The sequence below is a fragment of the Malaclemys terrapin genome, chromosome 4 (genome assembly GCF_027887155.1).
Source record: "Malaclemys terrapin pileata isolate rMalTer1 chromosome 4, rMalTer1.hap1, whole genome shotgun sequence".
In the NCBI taxonomy this organism is placed as follows: domain Eukaryota; kingdom Metazoa; phylum Chordata; order Testudines; family Emydidae; genus Malaclemys; species Malaclemys terrapin.
In genome coordinates this window covers 31,444,887-31,457,441 of record NC_071508.1, presented here as the reverse complement: position 1 = coordinate 31,457,441, position 12,555 = coordinate 31,444,887, and the positions used below count along the sequence as shown (strand labels likewise).

The following is a 12,555-nucleotide window of genomic DNA, read 5'->3' as shown; positions in this document are numbered from 1 at the left end:
ATTGGAAATTTCAGCAGCCAGGGATATCCTGACTACAATCCCTGCACTAGCTCCAGGGAAGCTACTCTCCTCCACTGGTGTAGGAGATCCTAGACAGGCTGGATCACCTAGGGAAATCCTCTAGGCACCTTTTTATATTGCAGCTTTGTCCTGTGTGATCAGCACCAAAGTGGATCATCAGGGGGAAACAATATGAGTCTTTTTGTACACAAATGCAATCCAGTTTTCTCAAGTGTTGAAAAATTGTGTAGAAAACATTCTGGCATTCACAGGACTAACAAGCAGGAACACAACAGAACTAGCTTGGCTACATATCAAGTAAACTGACAGCAAGTTTCTTTTGAATGTGGATAAATAAAAGAAGAGAAGCTGGGTCAGCAATCTCATTCTAAAGGAACAGTGTAATCATTTGTTTTCATATTACTACATAACACATTTTGTGTTTACATAGTAATGATATCAGTAAGTTACCACATTACATCCTTGAAATTAGACATAACATTTGCAAATAAACATCACTAAAGAAGCTTATACCACAAATGCCAGGCCTTATTAATAGATGATTTAAACTCATTGGTAAGTTCATAGTAATTCTTAATTGTTTCCACTGCAATAGTGGTGAAGGTTTCAAATATCAACCTGCAGAAGCAAGAGTCCAGAGTTGCATAGAAGCACCTTCTGCATTTCATGGACAGGAGAGCTGGCTGTGGAATGATTTACATGGGAATATTTCTGTGTAATCATTGTAAGTCTACACCACATTTTTCCTGACCACTGTGTTTTCACTCAGCAGGAAAAGTCGTGATACTGTGAAAAAGCTCATTACAGAAAAGGCAACATCAGTCTTCAGGCAACACTGGGAGACACGTGCCACCACAAGTGAAATTACTGTTCAGTGGCATTTCAAAAACAAAGTGAATGAGCCCATTATGGATCTGTTCCTGCTTCCATTCAAGTCAATAGGACTTCCCCCACTGATTCCAAAGGGAGAAGGACTGGGTCCCATGTAACCCATTGGTGTTCTTTACAACTGCACAGAAACCTGACGATCAACTTTAGGAAGGATCCTGCTCTGGGTCAGGGAGGGGAGGAATTTAGCAAATGACCTACTGGGTCCTTTCCATCCCTAATTTCTTTGATGATGTGAACTAGGGAAATCTCCATCCCCAGAACAGGGTGTCCTAGGCTGAGTGCTGCCGAGATTTAAATTGACATCTTCACTGTGTTTTGTCTGGAGGTTTCTCCACCCACTCTGAAATCTGTCTTCTCTTCAAAGATGCTCCTGAGTGCGACCTGGAGGCAGCCTCTGAATTGGTGCTGCCTGTAGCTCCCGACTAGGAAGTAAATAACTGGGTTGATGCTGCTGTTTATAGAGGCCCACAGGTAAGATAGCTCATTAGCTTGACTATAATGAATAAGGTCAAGGAAGTATTGTACACTGAGGGGAACAGCAAAGATGAGAAAGAAAAGGATGGTGAGCAGGATAACAGTGTAGAGCTTTTCTTGCTGATGTTGCTGTGAGCTACGTCGGAGCTTGATTAGCAGGATCAGACTGGACACTATCATGATGGGAGCAAAAATGAGGAAATTCAGGCAATACATGGGTAGGAACGTACTCCAACAATTTTCAGTTCCATCAACAAAACATAAAGAATACACTATTCCTGACAGCAAGCTGGAATGAGACCAGAGCAGGGCCCAGACAATGGCAGACAAGTGCTTTGGGTGGCGGCATCAGTGCCAGATGGGAAAGAGGACAGACACACACAGTGCCGATGGCCGTCAGGAGATAAAGGCTGCTGCTGTATGCGAGCAAAGACAGCAGATGAAATGAGTTTATTAAGTTAAGTCCCTCTAAAGGAAAACAAAATAAATGTTTAGCATTAAAGGTTATAAGAAAACCAGGCAGGCAGAGGAGTAAGCCAAAGTCAGCAGCAGCCAGGTTGAGGATGTAAACGGTGAAGACGTTCCTCTTAATGTGGAAGTCACGGAACCAGAGCACAATCCCATTCCCCACCAGCCCGAACAGAAATATATTATTTGGAAAAGTGGAGAAAAATTAAACAATTAAGAAGTTGCAAATTTTCATGCTAACTAACACAGTTGATTACATCCTAAATACACTTTGAGTCTTAACAGATAAGAACAGCTTTCTATTATATGTATTCTGTGAGATTTAATCTTTGGCAAGTCATTTCCTTCTTGGTTAGGAGATCAGAAGCAATGAGAGTAGGGAGGCAGAGATGTGACACTACCTGATGTTATAAACTGCTCGTGAGATGCCCCAATGTTGTCAACTCTGTGTTCCACCCTGCCCACTGTGAAGACATTTCTCTGATGGGACTTGGTGGGGACTGGATGTCGGATGCTGCACACGAGCTGACAGGGAAATTCTTAGAGTCTGGATTACAGATTATTCCTCAGAAAGAGTTCCCAAGAAGATACAACTGGGGTCCCATGTGTTAGTATCTGTTAGTTAATATATAAATTAATCAAATATACAAAAAGAAAAGGACTAAAAGGGTTAATATTTACTATTATTTAGAATCTCTATGATATTAACAAAGAGTATGTTTGAATTCTAAAACCCAGCATACTGGCCCTTAACCTATAAATAACCCTATTCAGGAATTCTATGCTTTAGGCTGTATCTAATAATCCTTGGCACCTCCATGTCAATAGAACTCCAGATATTCATGAAAACCATCCTTTTATATACATATGAGGGAAAATTGTTATGGCAGATGTTTCCTGTTGGGGAATCAACAAGGAAGAATGATGTTGGGGGGAAGAAGGACTGACTGAAATATATTATCTTGAAGAACACTTGGTCCTTTCAGCTGTAAACAATTATGCCTTCACACATCAATCAGATAAACTAAGAATGTACGGCTATTAAAGGAAATTCCATCAGAATGTAAGAAATTACATCTGAACATATGGTTCTGGGAGAGTGATTCTGGCAAAGATGGGTCTCTTTGTCTAAAACCCTTATATAATGACAGAAATTTTGGAATTTAGCTAGGAAATGAAACTGTTGCGCCCCACCAGTTACAGTGAAGAAGAGACACAGAGCCAGCTTTTACCTCACATCAAGTCTGGTAATGTATCTGTTCTTTCTGTATTCTGCATAGTGCTGTACTAATCACTGATTGATAATCTTTAATTCCAGGTGAGGCTGTTATTTGACAAACTGGAATCATCATTAACTTCAGATATGCAACGCATGGGACTGGAGAAAAGTAAGGTAAGGGTTACTTGCTATGTGCTGAGCTTATGTTTGTCAGTCTGTTTGGTTGTTTGGTTGTTTGAAGGACCATGTGCTGTAGCTGGCAGTTGGAAGCTGTGAGCTTCAAAGGAAGGTCTGAAGGCTAGAAGCCTCTGGTAATTGGCTGAGCCTTAATCAGTGGGCGGGGCATTCACCCAGGCCAGGGCTTTATAAAGCAGCGCACAAGCGACCAGGGAGCTTTTGCGACCAGGGGCTGCTAACAGGGAGTTTCGCAAGGGAGTTGGGAAGGGGAGCAGGAAGGGAGCGCGGGTCCCCTGCCGGTTCTATCTTATACCCTTTATTCCCCTTAAAACCTATAAACCAAACTACATTCAAAACTTCTTGCTTTAAACAACCCCTTCATTAACTAGGAGACAATGCAGGCAGAAGCCCAGCTGCAGAGTGGGGGCTATCCAGTTTATTGCACTGAGTGTAGCATGTATGATTACCTGCCCCGTGGGCGGGTGGCGTATGTGTGCATTCAGTGCAAGGAGCTCCTGGCCCTCAGAGACCACATATGGACATTGGAGGCAAGGGTGGCGGAACTGGAGGAGCTAAGGGAGGCAGAGAGATATGTTGATGAGGCTTTCCGGGACACTGTAGAATTGTCCCACCTCCGGTCAGACAGCCCCTGCGCTGTTGAGGAGGATGAAAGGCCCAGGGAAGCAGAGCAGTCAACGGGAGCAGAGGGAAACCTTCCCATAGTTGGGATCCTCCTTCCAGAAGGTGCTGGGGTTGCCTCTCATACTGAGGTTACCTCTCCGGGGGAGGGAACTCCAGTTGCTAGAAAAAGGCAGGTATAGTATTGGGAGATTTGATCATTAGAAACATAGATAGCTGGGTTTGTGATGACTGGGAGAACCGTATGGTGACTTGCCTGCCTGGTGCAAAGGTTGCGGATCTCTCGAGGCATCTAGACAGACTTATGTGTAGTGCTGGGGAGGAGCCGGTGGTCATGGTACATGTAGATACCAATGACATAGGGAAGGGTAGGAGAGATGTCCTGGAGGCCAAATTTAGGCTGCTAGGAAAGAGACTGAAATCCGGGACCTCTATGGTGGCATTCTCAGAAATGCGCCCAGTTCCACATGCAGGGCCAGGTAGGCAGGCAGAGCTTCAGAGTCTCAATGCGTGGATGAGACGATGGTGTAGAGAGGAGGGGTTTACGTTCATTAGGAACTGGGGAAACTTCTGGAATAGGGGGAGCCTATACAGGAAGGATGGGCTCCACCTAAACCAAAGTGGAACCAGACTGCTGGCACTAAACATTAAAAAGGTTGTAGAGCAGTTTTTAAACTAGGAGATGGGGGAAAGCCAACTGCTGCAGAGGAGCATGTGGATCGGACAGAGACTTCTCTTAGGGGAGAGTCTAATGATAGAGAATCTCCAGGTATAGTCAGGAGCAGAGGATGGAAGAGGATAAAGTAGGGGCCAGATCAGATGATAAACATTCACATTAAAAAGAATCTGATACATCAGAAAAGGGCAGACAAATAAACAGTGACAAGTTTTTAAAGTGCTTGTACACAAATGCTAGAAGTCTAAATAATAAGATGAGTGAACTAGAGTGCCTTGTGATAAAGGAGGATATTGATATAATAGGCATCACAGAAACCTGGTGGACTGAGAGCAATCAATGGGACACAATCATTCCGAGGTACAAAATATATCAGAAGGACAGAACAGGTGAACAGGTTGTGCGGGGGGGGGGGGGGGGAAAGAGTGGCACTATATGTGAAAAAAAATGTATAATCAAATGAAGTAAAAATCTTAAGCAAATCCACATGTTCCATAGAATCTCTATGGATAGAAATTTCATGCTCTAATAAGAATATAACATTAGGGATCTATTACTGACCACCTGACCAGGACAGTGATAGTGATGATGAAATGCTAAGGGAAATTAGAGAGGCTATCAAAATTAAGAACTCAATAATAGTGGGGGATTTCAATTATCCCCATATTGACTGGGAACATTTCACTTCTGGACGAAATGCAGAGATAAAATTTCTTGATACTTTAAATGTCTGCTTCATGGAGCAGCTGGTACGGGAACCCACAAGGGGAGAGGCAACTCTAGATTTAGTCCTGACTGGAGCGCAGGATCTGGTCCAAGAGGTAACTATAGCAGGACCGCTTGGAAATAGTGACCATAATAAAATAGCATTCAACATCCCTGTGGTGGGAAGAACATCTCAACAGCCCAACACTGTGGCATTTAATTTCAAAAGGGGGAACGATGCAAAAATGAGGGGGTTAGTTAAATAGAAGTTAAAAGGTACAGTGACTAAAGTATCAGAGGGGTAGCCATGTTAGCCTGAATCTGTAAAAAGCAACAGAGGGTCCTGTGGCACCTTTAAGACTAACAGAAGTATTGGGAGCATAAGCTTTCGTGGGTAAGAACCTCACTTCTTGCACACTTGCATCTGAAGAAGTGAGGTTCTTACCCACGAAAGCTTATGCTCCCAATACTTCTGTTAGTCTTAAAGGTGCCACAGGACCCTCAGTGACTAAAGTGAAATCCCTGCAAGCTGCATGGGCGCTTTTTAAAGACACCATAATAGAGGCCCAACTTCAATGTATACCCCAAATTAAGAAACACAGTAAAATAACTAAAAAAGAACCACCATGGCTTAACAACCATGTAAAAGAAGCAGTGAGAGATAAAAAGATTTCCTTTAAAAAATGGAAGTCAAATCCTAGTGAGGCAAATAGAAAGGAGCATAAACACTGCCAAATTAAGTGCAAGAATGTAATAAGAAAAGCCAAAGAGGAGTTTGAAGAACGGCTAGCCAAAAACTCCAAAGGTAATAACAAAATGTTTTTTAAGTACATCAGAAGCAGGAAGCCTGCTAAACAACCAGTGGGACCCCTTGATGATCGAGATACAAAAGGAGCGCTTAAAGACGATAAAGTCATTGCAGAGAAACTAAATGGATTCTTTGCTTCAGTCTTCACGGCTGAGGATGTTAGGGAGATTCCCAAACCTGAGCTGGCTTTTGTAGGTGACAAATCTGAGGAACTGTCACGGATTGAAGTGTCACGAGAGGAGGTTTTGGAATTAATTGATAAATTTAGCATTAACAAGTCACCGGGACCAGATGGCATTCACCCAAGAGTTCTGAAAGAACTCAAATGTGAAGTTGCGGAACTGTTAACTAAGGTTTGTAACCTGTCCTTTAAATCAGCTTCTGTACCCAATGACTGGAAGTTAGCTAATGTGACGCCAATATTTAAAAAGGGCTCTAGAGGTGATCCCGGCAATTACAGACCGGTAAGTCTAACGTCTGTACCAGGCAAATTAGTCGAAACAATAGTTAAGAATAAAATTGTCCGACACATAGAAAAACATAAACGGTTGAGCAATAGTCAACATGGTTTCTGTAAAGGGAAATCGTGTCTTACTAATCTATTAGAATTCTTTGAAGGGGTCAACAAACATGTGGACAAGGGGATCCAGTGGACATAGTGTACTTAGATTTCCAGAAAGCCTTTGACAAGGTCCCTCACCAAAGGCTCTTATGTAAATTAAGCTGCCATGGGATAAAAGGAGAGGTCCTTTCATGGATTGAGAACTGGTTAAAAGACAGGGAACAAAGGGTCGGAATTAATGGTAAATTCTCAGACTGGAGAGGGGTAACTAGTGGTGTTCCCCCAGGGTCAGTCCTCAGACCAATCCTATTCAACTTATTCATAAATGATCTGGAGAAAGGGGTAAACAGTGAGGTGGCAAAGTTTGCAGATGATACTAAACTGCTAAAGATAGTTAAGACCAAAGCAGACTGTGAAGAACTTCAAAAAGATCTCACAAAACTAAGTGATTGGGCAACAAAATGGCAAATGAAATTTAATGTGGATAAATGTAAAGTAATGCACATTGGAAAAAATAACCCCAACTATACATACAATACGATGGGGGCTAATTTAGCTACAACAAGTCAGGAAAAAGATCTTGGAGTCATCGTGGATAGTTCTCTGAAAATTTCCACGCGGTGTGCAGAGGCAGTCAAAAAAGCAAATAGGATGTTAGGAATCATTAAAAAGGGGAAAGAGAATAAGACTGAGAATATATTATTGCCTTTATATAAATCAATGGTACGCCCTCATCTCGAATACTGCGTATAGATGTGGTCTCCTCATCTCAAAAAAGATATACTGGCACTAGAAAAGGTTCAGAAAAGGGCAACTAAAATTATTAGGGGTTTGGAACGGGTCCCATATGAGGAGAGATTAAAGAGGCTAGGACTCTTCAGCTTGGAAAAGAGGAGACTACGGGGGGATATGATAGAGGTATATAAAATCATGAGTGATGTGGAGAAAGTGGATAAGGAAAAGTTATTTACTTATTCCCATAATAGGCAGCAGGTTTAAAACAAATAAAAGGAAGTTCTTCTTCACGCAGTGCACAGTCAACTTGTGGAACTCCTTACCTGAGGAGGTTGTGAAGGCTAGGACTATAACAAAGTTGAAAAGAGAACTGGATAAATTCATGGTGGTTAAGTCCATTAATGGCTATTAGCCAGGACGGGTAAGGAATGGTGTCCCTAGCCTCTATCTGTCAGAGGGTGGAGATGGATGGCAGGAGAGAGATCACCTGATCATTGCCTGTTAGGTTCACTCCCTCTGGGGCACTTGGCATTGGTCACTGTCGGTAGACAGGATACTGGGCTAGATGGACCTTTGGTCTGACCCGGTACGGCCTTTCTTATGTTCTTATGGATGGATTCTTTGCTCTTTGCCATCATTAATGATTCTTGGCTGGTCTCTCTTTCTCTCCCTCTCTGCAGCTCTCACCCCCTGTCTTCTCCCTACAAGGCTGACAGCCCCTCTCAATCTCTGTTTCTGCCTCCCTAACCTTCTCGCTCGCTTTGTCCAGGCTGGTCTCCTCCCATACCCCTTTCTCCCTGTCTGTCTCTGTCTCCAGAATCCTCCATGGCCATTATCTCTCTCAATATTTCTCACTCCCACTCATTGATATCTGGCTGTTCCAGGCCAGGAGACTGGGGATGGGATGGAATTATCAGTGAAACACAGCGCTGGGGATATCCGAGTTACTGATTCCCTTCTGTCTGATCTCTGCTAACAGGTATATGTGTGAGAGGGGGAGAAGGAAAGACCGAGTATCACAGAGCAGAGGTTTCATAATGACTGAGCTCAGCCGGCTGTCCCTGTCTCCTGCGTAGCCCAGCTTGTATTCTAGGGATACAGAAAATAGTACTTAATGCTGAATATATGATTTACCTGCAGTGATCATTACTGATGTCACTCTTATAATCTGCCTCTTTGGGCTAGTGGGGAACATGCTAATGGACACAGTAGGGTAACACCCTAAAACATGAGGAACCTTTCTCAGAGAAGAGCAACTTTCTGTGATTCTATCCTGTGAGACTTAACCTTGTGCAAGCATTTCCTTTATGCGCAAGAGGCCAGAAGCAGCCAGAAAAGGGAAGCATAGCCCTGACATTGTCTGATGTTATCAAACTGCCCAGTGGTCATGAGATGCCCTGACACTGTGATCTCTGTGTGCCACCCAGCCCAATGTGGGGAAGACATTTCTCTGACAGGACCAGGGAAGGGACTGAGTGTTGGACGCTGCACAGGGACTGGCAGGGAAATTCTTCTTGTCTTTATATTAAAGTGTTACTCAGAGATCTTTCCCATGAAGATCCTACAGTGAGAACTGCAGTTAGTGACCGTGAGACAGAGAGATTCTGAAGCAGACCTGCCCCAGCCCAACTCCTGTAAATACTTGGTTCAGGCCCCTGGATGTTGGAAGGAGGGAAGGAAGGAAGGTAAGGGACTGTTCTTTGTCATTATTAATGATACATGGCTGTTCTCCCTGTCTCTCTCAACCCCACTCTTCAATTCTCACCCAACATTTCTTACTCCTGCCATTCTCTGCACATACATGGCTAACAGCCCCTCCCATGTTCTCTTTCTCCCTTTCTAGTCCTCTCTTCATCGCTCCCTGTCTCTAAAACTCTGTCAGTCTCTCTCTCTCCAGGCTGGTCTGTACGTATCAGTCATCTTCTGTGTCTCTCTCTGTCCCTAGAATCCCCCATGGCCATTATCTCTCTGGATATTTCTCACTCCCACTCACTGGGATCTGGCTGGAACAATCAGTGAAACAGCGCTGGTGATGTCCAAGTCACTGATCCCTTCTGTCTGCTCTCTGCTAATGGGTGTGTGAGAGAGAAGGAGAACAGGAAAGACCAGCAACCCACAGTGGAGGGTTCATGATGAGTGAGCCGAGTCCAAAGGTCTTGTCTGTGACTATGCCCAACTGCAGGAACAAGGATGTGTTTTTGCAATTTGGGCAGACACCGGGGCTGGAGTGCAGTGCTGGGAGTGTCCAATACCTCCTCCAGTTTATCAGTTCTTATCACCAGACTGACATATCTTGCATGCTGACCTCTGTAAACGGCAGCACCAACCCAGTTATTTACTTCATAGTAAGGAGCTACTGGAAGCAGTGATTCAGGGGCTTTGTTGGGGTCACACTCCACAGGGTCTTTCAAGTTAAGGTAGATCCCAGAGCGGATGGAGAGACCTCCCACGGGAGATCCAATGGAAACAGCCAATTAAGTCCCCCCACACATAGAATCATAGAATATCAGGGTTGGAAGGTGTGACGTTATTGATATAATCTGGGACCATATAGATCATTGTTGCAACCAAGGTCCTGTAGTGGCACCCAGATCTTGTATAAAGGGGGTCAAATGGGGTGTCTAAGACAAGGTTATGGTTTACTGGTTATGATTATGCTGTCTATCTGTGTGTATCAGTTTTGTAGTTGAAGTTATGAATATTGGCTCTATACTGTCTGTATGGCAAACTTATGCTATGCTTCTGGGTGACATCCCAGACAAGCTGAGATTAGCTCTGCCTAGCCTGCTTGATGGCCCATTAAGAACCATCAGCTATACAATGAATCCACGGAGAGAAGGCAAATATGCCTTGAGACTCAGCAAAGTATGCAGGGACTGGCCCATATGACTCCAGACTCCATTTTGCTGTAATTTTCCACAGTAAGAACAAAGAGGTGTTCTTACACCTGGAAAAGACTATATAAGGCTGATGCCTCATCTCCATCGGGTCTTCAATCCTGCTTCATACCTCTGGAGGAACTTTGCTACAAGCTAAAGCTTTGAACAAAGGACTGAGGACCCATCCCAGCGGGGGATGTATTCCAGAGACATGATTTGAACCTGCAGTTTATTCTATCGCTGGTGCAAGCCTGAACCAAAAACTTTGCCATTACTGTATGTAATTGATTCCATTTAACCAATTCTAACTCTCATCTCTATCTTTTTCCTTTTATGAATAAACCTTTAGATTCTAAAGGATTGGCAACAGCGTGATTTGTGGGTAAGATCTGATTTGTATATTGACCTGGGTCTGGAGCTTGGTCCTTTGGGATCAGGAGAACCTTTTTCTTTTAATTGGGTATTGGTTTTCATAACCATTTGTCCCCATAACGAGTGGCACTGGTGGTAATACTGGGAAACTGGAGTGTCTAAGGAGATTGCTTGTGAGACTGCGGTTAGTCAGTGGAGTGAGACCGAAGTCCTCTTAGTCTGGCTGGTTTGGTTTGCCTTAGAGGTGGAAAAAACCCCAGCCTTGGGCTGTAACTGCCCTGTTTCAGCAATTTGTCCTGAGTTGGCACTCTCAGTTGGGTTCCGCCAGAACTGCATTGTCACAGTGGCGTAGTTGTGCTAGGATCCACAAAACCAGGTCAATTAAGCTTTGGGTCAGAACCCCACACTATCCAAATTTGAATTTTGGGATTGAGAGTTTTGTTGGTTGAAGAGCTGCTGCAATGGCGGAGCAAACAGCATATGAGACAAAAAAGCCCTGGAAAATGTGTTCAGAAAAGAGGATAAGCTTTAGAAAGAAAGCTACAAATCAAGAACTGAGAAATCTGTTAATAGCCAGTGATCAGGGGGCAAGAGCACAGCCCTTACCTGAGGCTACAGAAGATGCAGAAAAAATTAGGATGCAAAAGGCGACAAGTAAATTGCAATTTGAGCATGAACAGAAGCTAGCAGATCTTCAATTACTGGAGAAGCAAAAAATAGCAGAATTAGAGAAGGAGGCTGATGAAAGACAGGAAAAAGCCAATCAAAGAAAGAAGGAGGCAGATGAGAGAGAAGAGAGAGCTCGTAAGGGGCGTCTAGAGCTGCTCGCTGCGGAACAGGAGACTCACAAAATGGAACAGGAGACGGCCAGACTTCAGCTCCAAGTAATGGAAGAGCGGAGAAAGTCATCCCCACCTGGTACTCCACTTCCCCACTGCCATGAGAAAAACTGGGAAAGGATGTGTCCCATTTACAACGATACTGAGGATATAGAGGAGTTTTTGTCTACCTTTGAACGCCTCTGCAATCTGTACCATATCCCCAAGGGTCAGCGAATGCCCGTCCTGCTGACCAGACTGACTGGAAAAGCCAGGGAGGTATTTAATGAATTGGAGGGACAAGAAGCCTTGGATTATGAGCGGTTTAAAGATTCTGTGTTAAGGCGGTTCAAGGTGACTCCTGATTCTTACAGAGTTAAGTTTAGAAAGTTTAAGATGTCTAATGATTGTACTTTTGTAGAATGTGCTCATAAGCTGAAGGGTTTTGTTAAAAAGTGGGTTATGGGAGAAAAGGCGCATGGGAGTTTTGAAAAACTGCTGGATTTAATCACTTTGGAACAATTCTTAGACATTGTGCCTGACCATGTGAGAGCAGCTGTGTGTGATAGGGACCCTGAGTCAGTCCTAAGGGCTGCAGAGATTGCGGATGCCCATACCCAAAACAGGTCTCGAGAATAGTATAAACCCCAGGGGAAAACTAATCACCATTCTCCCCAGTTCAAGAGGAGGGAAGGATTTAAAGGTAAACCTGGCCCTGACTCTTCTAAAGGAGCTCATTGGGGCCCAGAGGGTAGGAACTCTCGCCCCAAGAACGAGCAGGTTAAATGCTATCACTGTGGTGTGCTTGGCCACATAAGATCAGATTGCCCAACCCTGAATGCCACGGCAAATGCTAACCCTGTTATTATAAGCTACACAGAGCCCAGTGCTGGTGCCCTGTGTGCAAATGCTGTTTCTGTGGTCTCTGAAGAATTTGACCTTAAAACTCACATTAAAGCTAAGTATGGGAACAATAACGCAGAGTTTATTAGCAGTGCAGAAGTGAATGGAGTCAGGTGTATGGCATGGAGGGACACCGCAGCAGATATCACTTTGGTTAAAGCAAGTCTTGTCAGGAAGGAAGATTTGCCAGGTGAAGATGTAACTGTTG

At 43.9% G+C, this 12,555-nt stretch overlaps 1 pseudogene; it reads right to left on the bottom strand.

The window, feature by feature from the left end:
* Positions 1–1,203: 1,203 nt before the first annotated feature.
* LOC128836080 (proto-oncogene Mas-like) lies at positions 1,204–2,032 on the bottom strand (annotated as a pseudogene).
* Between the last annotated feature and the right edge of the window lie 10,523 nt (positions 2,033–12,555).